The sequence below is a fragment of the Mesoplodon densirostris genome, chromosome 20 (genome assembly GCF_025265405.1).
Source record: "Mesoplodon densirostris isolate mMesDen1 chromosome 20, mMesDen1 primary haplotype, whole genome shotgun sequence".
NCBI lineage: Eukaryota > Metazoa > Chordata > Mammalia > Artiodactyla > Ziphiidae > Mesoplodon > Mesoplodon densirostris.
Window position 1 is genome coordinate 15,936,354 of NC_082680.1, and position 19,254 is coordinate 15,955,607.

Consider the following 19,254-nt stretch of genomic DNA (forward strand, 5'->3'; position numbering starts at 1 on the left):
ACAGATGTGATCCTCTAGGAGCGGGGCTTAAGCCAGACCCGTACTAACCATCGGCATTCAATCCTCAGCATTATATTAATGATGCATGAGAGTTTCATGTGGGATAAAAATGTGAGCAAGAGGACCTCCAGGTGCAAACAATCTAATGGAGGGAAGGGAAAGTAAACAGCTCACTGCTGCCACTGCCACAGCTACTACCCCTAATACAAACAACAGAACCTTCCCTTTAGCAGAACATGACTTTGAGCAAGTTACTTATATGAACCTCTGTTCCATTATATGTAAAATATGGATAATAGCTGCTTCATGGAATGGTTTTGAGGGTTAAAGGAGATATATATAAGAAGTATTTAGCATTGTGCCTGGAACAAAGAACTCAATGAACAGATGCTATTTATGTATTGCTCGTTACTCATGTTAGTTTTATTATTGGAGGTATAATGACACATTCAAAAAGTCTTTATCCCCATTTTGCTCATAGACTAGTTGGTGCATTAAAATATGCAGACATGTTAAAAAAGTAATTGTACCATACATTATACGTGATAATTATAAATGAATGCCAGATAATGTCTTAGAGATATTATTTTTATACACCTATTTCTCTCAAAAAGTAGAGTTAGCATGATATTCCTGTTCACAAAAAGACCAAAGAGAAAGAAAAATATGGTGTGTCCTATTTCACTCTCCATATTGGGTATTAGACCCATTTCTCAATACAAAGGTTATAAAAGATTCTAACAACTGTATGTCCAATGTAGAAATGTCTAAACATAAATGACGATTTTCAAAAGCCATAATCAATCAAGAGTTAATAATCAAAGATACACAAGGACCAAAGTGCCTGAATAACATATCAGAAATACTGGTAAACTTATCAAGTGTGGCTTTCTTTACAGCTTTTAAAATACAGTTATTGAATGTGTCTGGTTGGCTGTCCTTTGTCTCTTTGCTAACACGAAGAATTAAAAGCTGCCATCAATGTAACTTGTCCCTAACTTCATGGTGTTAATAACAATGGTCACCAGCAAGACAACTCTGACCTGGACTGACAGCTGCTATGACTTGAATGCTTGTTCTGGGTTGAAGGACACTGATTCCAGGCCTGTCAGCTGAATCAGAGGCAATTTTGAATTGCTAAGCAGAAAATGATCTACCCAATCAATAAGTAGTTAGGACACTTGGGGATGGGATGATGGCAAAAAACCACATCTTAATGACAAGTCATCGTTGGGTTTGAGGCAGAAAGGGCTTCGAAGGCTTGGAGGCTCTTACACACTTGAGCTCATTCTGACCCAAACAAGTAAATGAAGAAAATGACTAGGGATGCTAAGGGTTCGCCTGTTCTCACAAGTGCCACTCAGATATTTTGGCTGAAAATTCCCCTCAAAGGATAGAAAATAATATTTTCAACCTTTTAATTGGGGCATTTCCCTTATTTATAACATATAGAGAATAGAAAATTAAATATTACTACTAGAATGCTGAAAATATAGGGGCATAAAACTTTACTTTGTTCCCTAAGTTTCTCATTTTCGTGATAAGTTACATACGTTCCTTTTAAAAATACGAAGGTGAAAGAGTAATTAGGAACCTTTATTTTTTATACTGCTTATATAAACTGCATTGAGGTTTTTAAGAAATCTGGCATGCTATTGAGGATGTTTACTAATATACTGAGTGATAAAAATTTTGATAAGCTACATTTGTGTCTTGTTCATTTTGACTGATTACTTCATTTATTTATTTTTGTTTTGATGGCGGATGAAAGGAGGGTTGGTTGGATGGTTTTATTGATATGACCAGAAGAGGAAGAAGTATAAAAAATTAAGAATGTGCAAATATAAGCAAAGACATTAATTTTTAGGAAAAAAGTACTTAATTCAGTATCTTAAATATCTTTTCTCCACTGGGGTAAAGATATCCAGTAATTATGTACTGCACAAGAGAACTATAATCAGTATAGAGCTGAAACTTTTTAAGCCATACCTCTTTAAATATGACATTTTAGCATCATCATTGTATCAAAATAATCTGTTAAAGTATTACTTTTGAGAGACTGGAGCTCCTAACATAATAAATACAGCCTTGGTTTGCAAGTTTTCAGAAGAATGTAAATGATTATATCAACTTTAAAAATGTGCCAAAGATGTAAAAGTGGCTCAGAGATTTGTGGTTAATTTGATTGGGACATAGAGAAATAAAGCGACATGCTGCAAAATGTGGGGACAAGATTGACAAAGTATCTTTAGCAAAAATACGTGAGTGGTCAAAAAAACTGAAAATAAAACTACCGTATGACCCAGCAATGCCACTCCTGGGTATATACCCGAAAAAAAAAAAGCTAATTAGAAAAGATACATGCACCCCAATGTTCATAGTAGTGTTATTTACAATTGCCAAATTATAAAAGCAACCTAAGTGTCCATCAACAGATGAATGGATAAAGAAGCTGTGGTATATATACATACAATGGAATACCACATAGCCATAAAACACAATGAAATTTTGCCATTCACAGCAGCATGGATGGACTTGGAGGGCATTATACTAACTGAAATACGCAGACAGAGAAAGATAAATACTGTATGATACAACGGATATGTGGAATCTAAAAGAATACAACAAACTAGTGAATAAAGCACAAAAAGAAGCAGACTCACAGATACAGAGAACAAACTAGTGCTTACCATTGGGAGAGGGAAGGGGAGAGGAGCAATATGGAAGTGGGGGATTTTAAAAAAAGGTTATTATGGGATTATATGAAATTATGTGTGCGAAATTTTTGAAGATTGTAAAGCTCTACAGAATTTAAAGAAGCTTTCATTGAATAATAAAATAAAATAAAGTAAAATAAAATAAATATGTAAATGGTGGTAAATGTGCTACTACTGAGTTGTTTTTTTTTTTTTTTTTGTCTCCATTAGGAGTTCACAGCCAGGAAAATGGGATCCCAATGCAATGATGTCAGGTGATATGATGCTGGTTTCTCTAGAAACCATGCTCATGTGGAGTCTTAAAAAGTAGAATACAGGAAACGGGCTATTATTGTTTCCAGCACTATTCGGAGTGGGAGTGGTCCTATTTGCTGGGATGAACTACTGGATTCCTTTGTTTATCATCGAAAAGGGGCACTACGACCATGTAATACTATAATACCATCCCAAATGATCCTCTTTACATCTTGGATTATTTTGGTTTTTCCTTTAGATTGCCAGGCAGAGATCAGAATTTTCTCCTCAACAGAGAGGAACAATTCTAACCACTTTGCAGTACAAATCTTATTTTAAGAAATTGGAATTCTGAATAAATAGTATCTTGTCAGATAGATTGATTAGTGTGAATCAGTTGTGTAGGCTCTATGTACAAAACTGAGGACAAGACACTGAATTTTGATCGCACTGTATAGGTACGCCCTGTATAGGAAGTGTTTGTGAGCAAATACTTCCACCGGTAGAGATAGCTGCTTTGTATTTGACAAGCTCTTAACTATGACACATAGTAGATTATTAAAGTGATTCATATTTGGTATTATATACATAAGGAGCCTGAACTGAGTATTAAGCCAAAAAAAAATAAGCATGTGTATCTGTTATTTATTGCTCCTGCTACAAAATTCCTTCTAAATAGTGGCATAAAACAGCAATGATTGGGGCTTCCCTAGTGGTGCAGTGGTTAAGAATCCGCTTGCCAATGCAGGGGACACAGGTTCGAGCCCTGGTCTGGGGAAGATCCCACATGCCACAGAGCAACAAAGTCCATGCGCCACAACTACTGAGCCTGCGCTCTAGAGCCTGCAAGCCACAACTACTGAGCCCACATACCACAACTACTGAAGCCTGTGTGCCTAGAGCCCGTGCTCCACAAGAGAAGCCACTGCAATGAGAAGCCTGCGCACCGTAACAAAGAGTAACCCCACTTGACGCAGCTAGAGAAAGCCCATGCACAGCAACGAAGACCCAACACAGCCAAAAGTAAAATAAATAAATGTATTAAATATATATATATATATATATAAAAACAGCAATGATTTAGAATTCCCTATAATTCTGTGCACTGGCACTTTGGACAGTTCTTCTGCTGGTCTAACTGGGGCTCACTCATTTAGCTGCAGTGATTGGGTGACTCGAAGGGGCTGGAGCGTTCCACGATCTGTGGTGCCGTTTGGGGCACCTCAGTCTCCTCCACACGGCCCTTCCACCACATTCTACTGGTCGAAATCAATCTAGAGGCCAGCCAGCCTAGAATCAAGGAGTTGGAGACACAGACCCCACCTCCTGACGGTAGAAGCAACCACGGGGCATTGAAAAGGGGAATGGACACAGCAATGTTTTCTTCACTGGAGGCATAATTCATTCGCAACCCTTTCCATGGCATTTTGTTCTAGTAACTCCCGTTGTGCCCTTCACTGCCTGCCCAGCATCTCAGCTCAGTACTTTACTAAGGATTCGTGTAAGATCAAAGGTGGGGAAAATGAGAAGCAGAGGGCAGGAGTTATGGCAGTAATTGAAGAGTTGTTTGTTGTTGTTTTAAATCCAAATTTCTTTTTAGAAATCATAGATCTGTGTTGACCTTTGCATAGAACGAACTCAATCGAATGTATCAAAGACTTTAGAGAAAAATAAACTCTAAAAAGTATTCCGTAAAGTAAGGCGTGTGGGGAAATAAATGCTTACTGTAAAGCTAAAATACAAAGTTGGAATTGAAATACACTTACATCTAACATGGATTTCACAAATTAATGTTTTGTGCAAACTTCAGAATACCAAAAATTGTCCCAGCTACCTTGTTCATGCTTTTATTGTTTCTGTTTGGTAACAAACACATTTCCCAGCTCTAAATAAAAACTGGTTTGCAACAGGAAAAAATTTCAAAAAAGTTTATTTTCCATGTTATTATGATGAGACAAAATTTTTTCAAATTGTTTTATAAACAGAAATAAGTAGCAGATGTGATAGTTTTTTGTTGTTGAAACTGAAAGAAAAAATACGAAGAAAGAAGCGCACTAACAAAATTTCCAAAGAAAAAGAAATATTAGGGATCAGGGAACCACTTCACAGTAGCTAAAAGGACAATTGATGACAACTGAGACTCCTGGGCCCCTGAACAACTTCTGCTGTTCTGTCCTTAAACTTCAAACAAAGGAGATGTCGTACCCCTGGGAAACTGCTGCTCAAGAACCTACCATGGCTTCCTTTGAACCAATAAATCAAACCCCTCCTTGTGGAAACATAAGATCCTCTATATACATGTACCCCCTGGAAGTATCCAAACTGGTCTGTCACAACTTGCCAGAAGGAGCCCCCAGTCAGCTCAGGCAACCATCTTCACACGCAGCATCCATCAAGTCCCCTTCCATCTGCCTACCTGGGCTCACACCACTCCTCCCTGGATCAGGTCCAATGCCCAGTCTCATTTTCTAGTCACTTATATCCTATGCATTCAAGATCTGCTCACCTGGAACATCTTCTATTAAACTCTATCCAACTATTCTAGGCTACATCAACCTTCCCTTCTCCTTTTCCCTAGAGAACTTTTGGAATTGATCACATGCAATGATCATTATTAGAGAAACAGCAACAGCTGCTATACTGGGTGCTCTTTCTGTGCTAGGAAGGTGGGTGATGTCATAGTTTGATTTTCCAGCATCTGCTCTTCGTCATCCCTATTTTCAACTGAACGCTGATCTTGCCTATTGTGTACAGTCTAGAATTGAGGGAAATTCCAAGAGACTGTCTTCTGATACAAAGCCCAGGGGCCAGACCTTTCTCTCCTTATTCTAGTACCTCACAGGAAATACGCATACACTTCTTACTGGAGCTAGTGATGCAAGGACTAGTAGAATGGCCAGAAGTCATTCACCCCAGTGGTCACAGTCACCAGTATAGTGTCCCAGCATCCTGTCTAGGTCTATTCAGCTGTTTTGCTTCTGCTTCCTGATTCTTGTTTCCTGGAGATTCTTGGTGCTTGTCATTCCTTTACCTGCTCTGGACAGCCTTCCATTAATTCTGCGAGTTCCCTGAAACTTTTCAATACATTGCTTTTCTTCAATGAGCCTGAATTTCTTTCAGCTATTTGCAGCCCAGTCTCGTCGGATAGCTACAAAATGTAGAAAGTATGGTTGCAGCAGGTATAATCCCGAGTCACAGATACAGGCCAGAGGAAAGCTACTTTTTAAATTTTCCTATAACTGCACTTAATGCCTATGTTTTTCAGATGGTAGAAACCAGTCTTAGTTAACTCAGGGCAATCTTAGCCATTTCAGTGTTTCTTCATTCAATTTAAGATCTCGCCCTGCCTGCATTCTCAGGGTTGCTTCTACTTCATGGGGCTTAGAAGACACAAGCTGGTCAGTGAGAAGCTGCTGTCTCTCCGTACTTGTCACCTATCCAAGCTGGTATCCAACCCAATGCCTCATTTCCTGTCCACATTCATGGCCATCGTTATGGGCTGCAATATGTCCACTCCTCTACAAAGTCCCAGGTTGAAGCCCTAAATCTCAGTACCTATGAATGTGACTGTAATTTAGAGAAAGAGCCTCTAAAGAGGCGATTAAGTTAAAATGAGGCCATTTACATGAGCCCTAATACAATCTGGCTGGTGTCCTTATAAGAGGAAATTTAGACACAAAAGAAATGCCAGGAATGTGTGTGCACAGAAAAAAGATCATGTAAAGACACAATAAAAGACAGTCATCTGAGAGATATGGAGAGAAGTCTTAGGAGAAACTTAACCTGCCAACACCTTGATCTCAGACTTCCAGCCTCTAGAACTGTGAGGATATACATTTCCATTGTTTAAGCCACCTAGTCTATGGTGCTTTGTTATGGCAGCTCAGACAGACTGATACAGCCATGCTATATGTCAACTTTATATAAATGCTTTTTGTTTATATAAAGTTGTTAATTCTAGAAATCCTTGAGACTTTTATATTACTAGGTTGGGGTCAATTTGAGTCTGGTGTAGTGTTCTGTTCAGAGTGTCCAACTAATAAATGTTTCTTTAGTAATTGGTGCAGAATATAATTGACATTAACTCATGGTTTGCTGCAGTCAATAATAATTTGTTAAATTTTCTTTTACCTTTTGTTTTTGAAAGAAATGAGGAAAAGAAGAAAACCAATTTTCCAACTGAGAAATGAGCAAAATATCGCTGGATTGCCAACATCTGGTATCATTTAAGTCTGGACTGGACAGAGAAAAAGAAAAAGATTACACCAGAGGGAACAATCCTGCATTTCCAGGGGAAAAAAGGAGATGACACAGTTCGTCTTTTCAGTGATTAAACACCTTCCATTTTCACATAGCCTCACTGCAAATAGAGAGTTTATCTTCCTTCAGTTTTTTCATTTCACTGTCTAGTAAGCAAACCCTAAAGGCCAAAATGCTAGGATTCTATTTTCCCAGAATGATGCCAAGTAAAGTTTCCTTAACCCTTCCAACTCTTTAACAAGCTACTCTCAAAGGCTGCCATTGGTGAAAATGCATTAAATTAAATGGAGGAACTGGGTGGTTGTTCTTTTTTTCAAGAAAGTAAGAAAGGAAAGAATGTCCTTTCTAGGTCGATGTATATGATTACCAGGAAATTTGAGCAAATTAAATCAACTTGTGATGGGAATACAGATGTTGCAGGTAATAACTCCCATGTAAATCAGTGGTGAAATGACTGTTGTTCCTTTACCTTTTCAGCATTGTAAAAGGGGTCAGAATTCAGTGTATTTTCAATGTAGCCACATGGATGCTATGTAGAGAAATATGAATTTCATAAGTGCCTCCTAAAAGCTGAGTTGCATGAGCCTTAGGCAAGCAGGATAAAGTGCCACATCCCTTGGCCTTGCAGCACAGGATCCTTCACCTGAGGCACGGAGTTTAATGTGGGCTCATTCATAAGTGTTTTCACTCTAGCCAGCGACTTAATGGCCCCTTTGTGCAATTATGATACAATTCCTTGTTCTCTATGACTATACTAAAAAGCTATGAGTTATAAATTTTATAACATAGTTATAATATTGACACTAAAATTTAAATGAATGCACTAAGGCTAGAAGCTGATTGCTATAGAGATAGGTCTATCTCTTGGGGAAAGCTATATTATGAGAGTCAAAATATCAAATGTATGGGACAAAAATGGAAGCATTACTTTTACCTAAGAAATCTATTTCCTGTAACTGATGTTCCCAATGATTTAATCTCAATTTCCAAGTGATCTCAGATACCATGTGATTAGAGTACAGCAGGTAATTCTGGGCAAGGAAGTGCAAATTTTAAGACACTGCAGTTATTAGAAAGGAAAGAAGCAAATAAGAGTTTGGCTACTGTTCTTTAGGATTATGTATCTATCTGTACATACACATATGTGTATATATATGTACATTTATATATATTGTGTATATACACACATGTACATGTACATATGTTTACATATACATATATGCGTATGTGTGTGTGTGTGTCAAGGGTGACAACTCTCAGCAAATTTTAAGTTTTCCTGGGTAATAATGGCTTGTATATGCACTCATCAGTTGTCTGTTCCTTGTGGGAGAATAGAATTATATCTAATAAATGGCTGTGGGTTTCCCAACAAAAATGCTCCCTTTTCTACCCCACAGACTGAGAGAAATCATGCCGGAGGACATGGCTGAAGCCTATTGGCTGAACTGAGCTATTAATATGGAATCTTGGAACTAGACAGGCTTCCCATCCAGCCCCTGCAGCCCTCCACATCCCCAGGAGCACAGCTTCTGGGGAAGCAGAGGAACCCAGCCCTGACAGCAATTCATTCCCTGGTAGATGGAAGGGCTGAACAAAGCATGCAGCATTTTCCCAAATTTTTCAGTCAGATAAATCACTCCATCTTCCCAGGAACGACTATAGTAAAGGAGTGGATTTCAGGAGTGGGGCAAAATGCTATCCACTTTTAAGAGCCATGATTTATTAATGCTGCAATGAATTATGATATAAAAAAAGTGGACACATTCTTGAACAACTGCATCTTTAGGTCAGTCACATGCCATCTCACAGGACAGCCATTGAGACTTCTGATAGCTCACCCTGTAGCAGGAATATAGTTGACTGTTTTCATAAGAAGTGCCAGTTAGAAAAAGAGTACAGAGAGGGCCTGACTGTGGCAAGGGCTATTACTACCCATCTTTGTATCAAAGTCCAGAGAACAGTGTCAGGCACTCATGAAATGTTTGCTGAACTGAACTGACACACAGCATTGCTTCTGAAAATAGATCTGTAATATTGCGTAAGTGTGTGGCTACCAACGATGTTGGAAAAAAGTATTAACTTGAGAGTTAGACCCCTGTGGTCAAGTACAAGCCCACTATGTGCAAGATGATGACTTGGGCGAGGTACTTAGACCCTCTGTGCTTTGGTTCCTTCTTGTGTAAAATTTAGATTTGACAGTATCTGCCTCAGAGGTTGCGGTATAGACTACTGAGGTAATGCAGGCATGACATCATGACTGGCAATGGTCATTTTATGGAAATTTTATTTTATAAAATTTTATCACATTTTATCAAAATATTTTTATGAAATTATAAAATAACTTCTGAACAATACACACACTTAACAGAGACTGTATTTTCCTTAAGGTTCTTTATCATATGGAAAAGTATTTATAAGGACCTATGTAGATGGTAAGAGAATAATATTTGATGCTACTAAGGCTTTACAGAGCCCTCTTTCTCTAAAGAACCCATATGATGTTTTAATTTTTTATATATTTATATTAATAATATTTGGCCATATATATTCCACTTTGCTAAATGTTGCAATCAGTGGTTTCAGTCCTTTGCAGCAACCATGATTTATGTAAGTATGCAGACTAGGTAAAAATCTAGAATGGAGAACCTAGTAGTGTACGTAACAAACTGTGCCCACAATTTTTTGCCTATATTATTTAAATTATATGATATTTTAGAATTTTGATATTTAGATTTGTTCGTTAGTGATAAAATAATTTGGTATCCATTTGTCTATAAGGAGGAACAGATTTTGCATAGATTGGAGATTGGTTAAATTATAATGATCTGCAACAAAATCAGAGGAGAATTAAGTTTTGTATCTGGTAAAATGATGCCTGAAAAACAGGGCAGAAGATAATACTCCTGAAAAGGAAGATTTCCAGGGAATGTCCTGGGCGGCAGCAGCCATAGTTAATCACTGAGCACACATTCTATTAAGGGCTTACTGCAGACTGTTCTCTCCTCACCTGAATATGCTTTGAGCTCTGTCTGAATCTCTTTGAGGTCATTTAATACTATAATCCAGATATATGTTTTCATGTTTCACATTTCCCTTAACACTTCTTGGTTGTTCTTTACTTTCACAATCAGGTAGGATGTCTTGAGAGACCCTTGTTCTATAATTAGTGAGAAATCTATCTTTTCTTCCACTAACTCTGGGCTGGGGGCTTGGTATAAATTGCATTTTTTCCTGGTAAATTATTTCCTTCTATTATAGTTTTCTGTTCACTAAATTATTGATTCTACTCTGACCAGTTTCTAATGACTGCTATGCCCTTTTTCTGTACTATGTCCTACTACACCAACACTATCATAAGGATGGATTACTCAGAAGAGATTTTTCTGAAATTTTGATTTAATAAGGGATTTTAGAATGTTGACTGACTACCAACAACTGAAATTAGAATACTGCCATCCTAAGAAGTCAAGAGCCTTCTCTCTTTCTATATGTCAATCCTCAACCTCCATGCTTTTTTGTTCTCCTTTTTAAACTTTTTTATGTCAAGTATTTGGCTTTCTATTACTCATCCCTAATAGGTTCCATCACAGCATCTGAATAGGAGAAAACTCACTAGGTCCTCCATTATATAATAGGTCCTCCATTATATAATAGGTCCTCCATTACATACAGATACCTCCATTCAGCTATCTACCCCTGAATCTAACACCTTTGCAGTAAATACACTGGAAGAAAATAAAAAATGGAAAATAACACTTTCCTGTTAATGATTTATCAATTTTTTAGACTCTCCTACCAACTTCTGAATATAGAAAGGCAACAATGAAAATGTATTTTCCCCTTATTTACAGAGTAAACCCTCAGAAGTCTAAAGTCTTAAGTTACTGTAAATTTTGTACATGAGTTATCCTTGTACTAGACTGTAAGATCCCTGAGTTCAGCATTCAGTTTTGACTAATAGCTGAGTAGACCACAGTATATCAAAAATAAGCCAATATGCCTAAAAATTAACAGTATCATGTAAATACTTTGGGCCTTCATAAATACATTCTGAATGAATGTCAGCAGAGGTTACAGAACACATTGAAAATGGAAAATGTATACTAATATAGTTATACACTTATACCTTGATAAACTAAAATAATAAAAAAAAGATTTGAACAACAAAATTAGAGAACGTGGATAGTGGCTGACTCGATACTTACTTTGTATACTCCATAAGGTGAATAGATAGCTGGGTTTTGAAGTGCATTCTTTGTGCAGAACATCCTAATGGGTGCCATGGTGGGATTTTAAAGAAAAAGGCAAGCATGGTTGCTTCCCTCATAAGCCATATTACATGGAGATGATAGTGGAAAACATCACAGTTGGGATTTCCACATTAGTTGATAATTTATCTCACAAAAGCCGACTGAGAGGAAATAGTAGAAGCCTCTCACTGAATTAGGCCAGTTGTCCTCATTACAGTGATAGCACAGCAGCTTAACAATGAAGACACTGAGGTAGAGAATAGGATGATACTGTTGGCTGGATTCTTAATAGCAGGATATTAAGAATCCTGCTATTCTTGCTGGGAAATTACATGCTAGCACATGGAGGGCAGCACTCCCTACTCATGCTAATTAGCTCTCAAACACAGTCATTGAAAGGATTCCTTCTTCCACTCTGTATGATGATAAAAGCAGAATCAAATGTCACATTTTCTCTATTTTAGACCTCTCCCATGTAATATGTTACAATAGAAAGCTACTCTTCCATATTGTCATTGATAAGAAAAACAAGGCTATGCATCAAGGAAGACTCATCTGGGTCTACTGGCTCTTGAGAAAGAAGGAAGATCTGGGGGCTATGCATCCAGGCAATATCTATGGCAGAGAGTTAATGGTTTTTCTAAACTGGGTCTAAGGGAATTCATGGAGCAGTCTAGTCAAGCTGGCTCTGCAGGTAGGCCCAAGCAGTCTAGTCAGGGAGTAGTAGCAATGGAGATTTAGATGCTGTATTAGTTTGCTTGAGCCTCTCACTTTGGTTTGAGCATGGCTATCTTCTCCCTCTGTCTTTCATCTGTACACATGCACACCTGCTAAATTTCCTCCACTTATAAGGACACCAGTCAGATTAGATTAGGATCATGCTAAAGGTCTCATTTTCACTTTATTACCTCTTTAAATACCTTATCTCCAAATACAGTCACATCTGAGGTACTGAGGGTTAGGGCTTCAATATGTGAATTCTGGGAGGGACCCAAATAAACCCATTACAGATGCCATACAGCCAGTTAATGGGAAAGGTGGAAATGTAACCTGATTCTTGCCTGTGTGATAAACTGATAAACTCTACACACCAGAGAACATTTATTCAAATAAACAGTAATCTACTCAAAGTTTGAAATCTTGTTTTCATGGCATGGACAGTTCATCTCATTTATCTGTAAGAATTCCACCAGAAGTTCTTTCAAATGATTTGGGGAAAATAAAGTTACTCTCTAGAAAGAATATAGTAGTTTTGGGAGATGACTGTGTAATTTTTAATAAATACTCTGCCTAATAGGTCACTATAGGCAGAAATTTCAATATTACATCTGTACAAATTTCTAATTCTAGCAGAAAACAATAACATTTTATTCTCTAGGTAAGAATTTTAAAGAAAAAGCAAAATTTAAATTTTGCAACAGGTATTTACTGAGTACAACTTTGTAAGTAGTCCTATACGTGGTGGTATATAAAATGAAGCTGGAAAACTTTATAGTTTAATATGGCTCAAATGAAGACTTTTCACCTCTAAAAGATGAAATAAAACATGAGATAACCTTACAAAATGAAGTCTAAATCCTTACAAATTTAGAAAACTTCACTCTTAGATAAAAATGAGAAAATATTAGAAATACAATTTTGTACCAGATATTTTTTTCTGTATTTTGGTGAATAAAAGTTATTTTTTATAAGTTGTAAAACCTATATAATTTAATTAGGACTTAATATAATTTACTTTCCTAATTTAAACCATTTATTGAACTGTATGAAATATTTGTCTAACTCTAAAGAAATATAAAACTTAAGCTTCAATCATGTTCACAAAACTATTTTCTGCATGCATGAATATATTTTTGCTCAGAGTCTTAGAATTACTAAATGCCTACTATTAAAAAACAGTAGGAGGGTTTGTTTCTAGATCTGTACATCAATCATTTTTAATATCCATTTCAAACAACCAAAATCATCTCCATAAAACAGTATTCAGTTCTTTTTAAAAGAATAGAAAAAAGAATCATAAGAAATAAACAATGTTATAAATAATAATTATTAATAATAAAATTATGTACTCATAATACACTCATAATTTAATATTATGGCTGTTTTTAAATAGATCAATGTATTTTCACTGAATATCAACTATACCCAAAACAAGATAGTATATAGGATACAATAATAAAAAAAGATGAAATCTATAGTCCTCAGAGAGGGTGTACTGCTGCTTAAAAGTAAATTTCATACATTTATATAATAAAGCATTAGTAAAATAAAACAAAGATGAGGTAGTAGTGTAAAAATTATAAACAAAGTTCAAGAGAGGTCGAGAACCCATTCCTGTTTATTTATGTTGAGAAGTCACTTCAAGAAAGAATTAAGTAGATAGAGCTCAAGAAGATGGTTAAAGAATCAAAAATATCTTTATGTGAATAAAAATAGAAATGAGGAGTTAAAGAGTGAATTCCAGGTGGAGGACACAATTATAATCATAGACATTAGAAAGATTAATTATGAAATAATTAGTAAACCCAGTTTGACTGAATGGATTATATGGTATACAGTAGAGAGTAGAAGAGAAATATATTATTTGGAAATATAATCTGGGTTATATAATGGAATCTTGAATGGTAAAACATGGTAGTGGATTACCTTTGTAAGTTTTTGAGTAGGCTAGCCGATTAGAAAGAGTTGAGCTTGATATAAGATATATATTTAGGAGTCATTTTCAAAAAAGCAATGAAAACGTTTATAATGCTCAAAACAAGGATTTTAGATAGGATAATTTTATAGCCTGATTTGCTCAGAACACTACAGTTTTTTAATCTTTGGTCCTAGCATCCCCTTTCTCTTTCAAAAGTGTCACAGCTTGCATGATAATATATATGGTCACCTCAAATGCAGAGAAATCAGAAATCTCAGAGAACACTTATGGTCAATGATTATAAATGGAAAGCAAGTCCAGAGAGCAATAATGAAAAGGCGGGAGAAGAAACCTTGGAAATCTCAATTCTGATGCATTTTTCTAATATTTATTACTGGGCCACACATCACTATATTCATATTCTTCACATTTGGCTATAGGTAGCTCAGTTCCCATATTAATAAAGAATAACTACAACATAATCTTTACATCGTGTATTTCATTTTGGACTTATGCTTATTTTGAACATCATAACTTATCTTCTAATTATTTAAACTAATTTTAAAATAGTTTACACTCATTAAACAAATACCAGCTCAAGTCAGTGAAAACTGGTCATGACTATGATAAATTGTACAGAGTATCAGACAGCAAAAAATCTATTAAGTGGATTATACACATGTGTACAAAGGAGAATTCACTGTGGGAGGAAGACAACTTTCTATATGTTTCTTTTAATGCTTCTGTTTATTTTTATCCTATTCCTCCATTCAATTTCCAACTTCCTGTAGGTAATGACAATTTCTATTCTATTTCTAGCAAAACGCCTGCATACATTGTAACAAGTGAGGATTGACTGACCAACTAAACAGTGCTCCACTAGGGGAAGAAAACCACCATGAGCTTATGTATAGCAGCAATTTAAATATCCCTCTAGCTATTTTGTGCATGCACATGTTTTAATAGCTTCACATCTGTACTGTGAACCTAGCACTATGACATATCTAGCAGATTTCCCTCATCAACATCAGTGATGTTGGCACAGATGCCTAATGCTTAACATTTTTATTATATCATATTTTCCCTCTAGAAGTCAAATCTCAGTCAACAGTACATAGTGAGTAAAGCAAATACATTTTATAAAAGACCTAGAGTTCTTTAGTATATAAAAATATTTAGTGTGTTTTCAGCTATTTTAAGGCCTATTTGCTTTTACTAAAACTTCCTCTTCATTGGAGAGGTATGATAAAGATTTTTTGTAGAATAAACATGAAGGAACATTGGCATATTAACATCATTAATATTGTCACAAACTGTGCGTACTAGAGTATTGACTTTTCCCATTTCTCTGTTCATTGCCTTCTATGTCTAAGAAGGTTAAGTGCCCACATGTCCTTTCAACAAATGGAGATTGTGAAATTTCCCCTGTTAAGAATTTGAGTTTTTAAGTCTTAGCATATGAATAGTCTTAAAGTGTTCAAAATACTTTATTTTACCCTTTGTCATTGTCACTTAGTAATTATTGATGCAGCTTTGGTGTGGCCTTCCAGATAGAGTGCCTTCGCCTTTGATTTTTTGTGGAAATTACAAGAAATTCAGAATATTTTCACATTCACCATTTGCATTTGAAAAAATAAAAAATAATTACCTTAATCTTTTAAATATTTGACTATGCAATAAAACCTACAGATATAGCATAGAGTTCAGAACATTTTAGATAAATGGTACTATATTAGTTCTGAATTATGATAAAGTTAAAGTCTGAACTCATGATTTGGATTTTGTTTACTCAGGTCCTTTCATCACTGTAGTTTTTTTCCACATCTTATTCTTTACTGCTAAGTGGTTAAAATATAAAATGCAATATGAGCACTTTTTTTCTTATAAAGATATACTTTATACACAAATATACTCCTTTTAAGTCTATAGCTCAATAAGTGTTGACAAAATATATACTTACATAATCCCCCCAATCAAGATAAAGAACATTCTCATCACCCCTAAAAGTTTCTTATCACTTTGTAGTAAACCACTCCCTCCCTCAGCCCCTGGAGAACCACCTGTCTGCTGCTCTCCATCACTATCACTTTGTCTATTCTAGAATTTCATAGAAATGCAATCATATAATATTACTTTTGTGTGTGTGTCTTGCTTCCTTCATTTAGGTAAGTATTTTTGAGATTCATCCCTGTGGTTGTGTGTATCAGCTGTCTGTTTCTATTCTTTGGAGAGTTGTTTTCAACTGTGTGAATATACTTCTGTCTTTTTTTAAATCCACTATTTATTAATAGACATTTGGGCTGTTTGCAGATCTTGGATATTACGAATAAAGCTCTGTGAACCTGTGAATACACATCTTTTTGTGTATATGTTTTCAAATCTCTTGGGTAAATGCCTACAAGAGGAATTGCTGTGTCAAACAGTAGGTATATGTATATTTAACTTATAAGTAACTGCCAGTTTTTCTGAGTGGTTGTACTTCCTACTCTCCCACAGTAGTGTATGGGAGTTCCACTTGCTTCACATCTTTGCCAATTTGCTGGTATATTGCATGACACTCTGTTTCATCTTTGAGAGAGATGAACTTTTGCAAACTTGTGTACAAAATCCTAGCTTCTGGAACGACTCTCGTCACCTTATGCTTTTTTAAAAATATAAACTATAACTTCACTAGCCTCAGCTTTTTCTAACAATCTCCTTTGGGCATTTTAGGGAGATTGCCTGTCCATTATTCAGCAATCTGACATTTTTAAGGATGCACTCCAGTTTGTCATTAAACACAAGATAAATTAAAGGAAATTAAACAATCCAACGAAAGGTTATAAAACGATTTCATCATGATGATCTTAACTTCTTCTAGTAACAGATGTATTTCTGTCTACGCCTAAAACATTCTACACTAGGGAATGACTGAATTTGACTTTTACAATGATCTCATAATCAACAAACTTTTAAATATAAAAGTTATATTTAAATTACAGGCAAATGTAGTATATTAATGCTCAAATAATGAGATATTACTAATAATCCATAAATTTAAATAATTTCTCCAAGTTCCAGGTTTTTCATAAGTTAAATGAGGTTAACAACAATATCTATTCCACAGAACTCTTGAGAAGATTAAATGAGGTAATATTTTTTAAAGAATTTAGCTCCACTTCTTACTTCCTAGGAAATGCTCAACACATTTAAAAATGAATAAACACAGGTAACCCAAACCATATATAGTGCTTCAACATTATCAGCTATGTATTGCCACACAGAAAATGTCAATTCCTATCAATTTTGGCTATCTTTAAATCATGTTCTTCAAAATGTGCCATTTAATAAACTGCAAATTTCCAGAGAGTTTCTGTTGTTGTCTATTGGTTTTATTGTTTTCCTCCCAATTTTTAGTATTATACCTGCTGTATCTAGTTAAGTATCAATAGCTCTGCAACACAACAGAACCTAGCAAAGACAAAATGTTATTTTCTTCCTCCATAAGCTAGTACTTTTATACTTTTAGTCACTTCTTAAATTTTAGTAGTATCCTAAAGCAATGACAAAAAAACAACTGAGGGATTTCCCTGGCAGTCCAGTGGTTAAGAATCTGTGCTTCTACTGCAGGGGTCACGGGTTCGATCTCTGTTCGGGTGTGGCCAGAAAGAAAAAGAACAACTGAGTTTATCTTTCCTATATTTGCTAGTTGTTTTTGTTTGTTTTAGCCCTCCTCCTTCCAGTAGAATGTATTGACCTTACTGGTCCATATACTTTTCATTACAAAAGACAGCATCAATAGCATTTCTTCTAATTTTAATATAGGGTTCATTTTAGAGTCTCCTATAAAAAGATTCTCTCTTAGGGCTTCCCTGGTGGCGCAGTGGGTTGAGAGTCCGCCTGCCGATGCAGGGGACATGGGTTTGTGCCCCGGTCCAGGAAGATCCCACATGCCCTGGAGCGGCTGGGCCCGTGAGCCATGGCCGCTGAGCCTGCGCGTCTGGAGCCTGTGCTCTGCAACGGGAGAGGCCACAACAGTGAGAGGCCCGCGTACCGCAAAAAAAAAAAAAAAAAAAAAAAAAAAAGAAAAGAAAAAGATTCTCTCTTAAAGGCTAAATGAGCATGGTTACCAATAGGGAAATCCACATAATGGGTCCCCCCATCTCTAACTGAACTCAAAGCAACCTCCAAGCACCTGCTTTGAGTCTTACTGAGGGCATTCTAGGAAATGACAGAAAACAAGTCTGTCTACCTTTCAGATTCCAAGTAGGTGTGTTCCTGAAGTACTTTTGGAAATGCGCTTTAACTATCAGAGGTATAATCAGACAATGGGCCCCAAGAAAATTAAGGTGAAAACTGAAAAGGAAAATATTTTTTAATAGTTTGAGTTACTGAGATGACTCACTGTGCTTCTGAATCCTATGCCCTTGGATGTGCCAATATAAGTTATTCACATTTAAACTTCATCAGATTCTCATTTTTAGCATATTATAACTCAGTTGCAACTTCCTGGAAATCATATGTTGGAGCCCTGGCTGTTAGCAAAAAAACTAAACAACAAAAAATTAAACTAAACAAAAATCTATATAGAGTGCTGTATTCTACAAACTGCTACAGCACCTTCCATTAATGAACTTCTGTCTAAAGGTTTTCACTTTTTATTTTTATTACTTTTAAACTCAACTTAAAAACTAAAGTGTACTTGAGACAGATAGTTGGTGTTTGGGGCCTCTGTTGAGAGTGTATCGTTTGAGAAAATGGATCTCTATAAATTTGTTTACTATTTCCCTCTCACTTAAAGACTTCCTCTGTAAAATAAGCTTGATTTGGCTTTAGCCTGAAATTAGTCCACTTTGGAACTTTTAGTCAAAATATAAAAACTTCTAATCTGGGCCATCCATCTTTGAATATCCATGTTATTGCCCTAAATGTGATTTCACATTTGGCATTTCAATTGTTAAAGTTTCCCATACTACAAATTCTAAAAATTTTTAGGAGCATTTGTGTCAGAGAACCATGTAATGAAGTGCCATTAACGTCTGTCCAATATATACTTTATAGTATTGTGATTTTTTTTCTAAAACTTAGATAATTACTTGCTTGTTGGAGGAAGCTATTAATTCACTAGAAACAAATGCAAATGTGAAGAAACACACTGATGTTTGAAAACATTTTC